This window comes from Bos mutus, chromosome 5, assembly GCF_027580195.1.
Source record: "Bos mutus isolate GX-2022 chromosome 5, NWIPB_WYAK_1.1, whole genome shotgun sequence".
NCBI classification, from domain to species: domain Eukaryota; kingdom Metazoa; phylum Chordata; class Mammalia; order Artiodactyla; family Bovidae; genus Bos; species Bos mutus.
Window position 1 is genome coordinate 13,946,301 of NC_091621.1, and position 1,818 is coordinate 13,948,118.

Here is a 1,818-nt window from a genome sequence, read left to right on the forward strand (position 1 = left end):
GTGGCCATGGTCAATAAACAGATCACATTTGAGGGAAAAAAAAAAATTGTGTGTGTGCTCACTCATGTACATATGAGTGTTTTAACGGAAAGTTCCTTACTGGTCCTGCTTCCATGAATGGCTGCAACCATGAGACAAGGGGTGAGGTCATCTCTTCGACTTTCCCTTTACACACAGAACTAAAGAGATGAGCACAGCCTCGCTATTGTGGTTAGAAGGTGGTAGTATGGGAAGGAGGAGAAATAAGTGGGGAGTAGGAGAGTGTCTCTGAAAACATACAGACCCTCCCTGAACTGCAGTACTAAGGAGGCACTTGGTCTGCTTTACCTCAGGAGGAATCAGAAGATTAAAAGTGGTTTAGGAAGGCCAGGCCATCAGGGATGGAGGGAAGAAGAGGAAAGTCCACGAGGTAGGGGGCTGTCTGGTGACTAAATAAAGAGATTGCTTTCCCCCAGTTGGAATCCCCCAGATCTCTCAGGTTAGGAAGCGGGCAGCCTGCAACCCCAGTGGGTAGGTCTGGGGCTGCCCTCTACTCCAGGCAGGGAGCTGGAGGGGGCTCACCAAGGCTGCCCTCCAGAGAGAAACAGAACTGTTCCCCCCACCACCACCAGTTTCTCTGCTAGGGTAGAGTAGTCCTTGACTTCCTCATACCAGTTTGCTCATAATTCATGCTTGATCCCCTTCAGCTTCTTCTTGATGGGGTCCTTGGAGCTGGCATAGATCATTCTGCTCTTAATGAATGCAGACTCAGGGGTCCAGAAGATAAGTACCAGATCCTCTTTTCACTCCCCTTGGTCTTCTAGTTTGCATCATAGAGGATGTAGTGGCAGCCCTCCTCCGGTGGTGCCCTGCCTAAGTGGGCAAGTAGTCATCATCAGCCTGGTCTACATTACCTACCAGGATCTCCTGGCCCTCCTCCCAGAGGATCTTCTTGTGCTTACTCAGAAATAAAAGCACCACTTTCTTGTGGTTCTTCACCTCAATGGCTTGTTCACCTGCATGTCAAAAAATCCCTGATGCTGCCATCAGAGACAGCCACACAGGAGGCCATGTTTCCAGAAGAGAGAGGGATATGGCAAGGTGAGCCAGAGAAGATGGGAGCCCTGCACTGCTGAAGGGAGCTAACTCAAGACCATGATCACTTTCAATCAACCTCCGCCTACATCTGGGAAGTGAGCACCACACCCACACCAGTACACTGTTCCTTTAATTTCTGACATGACTTTTTCTGGAGTCATTTAAAATACCAAATATGGCTCCAAAGAGGAATAAAGAACACAGTAGACTGCATCCTTCTATTTTTTCAAATCAGAACCTTGCAATCATCCTTGACTGCTTCATTTCCCTCACTCAGTCCTACTTCCAATCAATCATCAAGCCCTATTAGCTCTACTACAAAATGTATCTAGAATCTGACTCCTCACTTTATTTTCAATGTTACCCTGGGCTAAGTTATCATCATCTTCCATAAAAATATTGCAATAGCCTCCTACTTGGTCTCCTCCTACTTGCCCCCGATCACTTCATCCACAGAGAAGCCAGAGCAATCTTTTTTAAACAGTAAGTCATGCCACGTCATTCCTCAACTCAAAACCCTCCAGTGGTTCCTGTATCACTCCAGAGAAAAGTCAAAAGGCCTAACAATTGCCTAGGTGACCCTACATGGTCCAGCTTGTTACCTCTTCAATCTCATGTCCTGCTGCTCTCCCCTCGCTCACTCTGCTTCAGCAAGACTGGCTTCCTGCTACATCCTCAAAGTACCAGGTTATGTCCCTGCCTTTAAGTCTCTCATGAGTCGGACACGACTGAAGTGTCTTA

General features: G+C 47.5%; 1 pseudogene; it reads right to left on the minus strand.

Moving 5' to 3' along the window:
- Positions 1 to 557: 557 nt before the first annotated feature.
- On the minus strand, positions 558 to 1,051 carry LOC106700945 (cofilin-1 pseudogene; annotated as a pseudogene).
- Between the last annotated feature and the right edge of the window lie 767 nt (positions 1,052 to 1,818).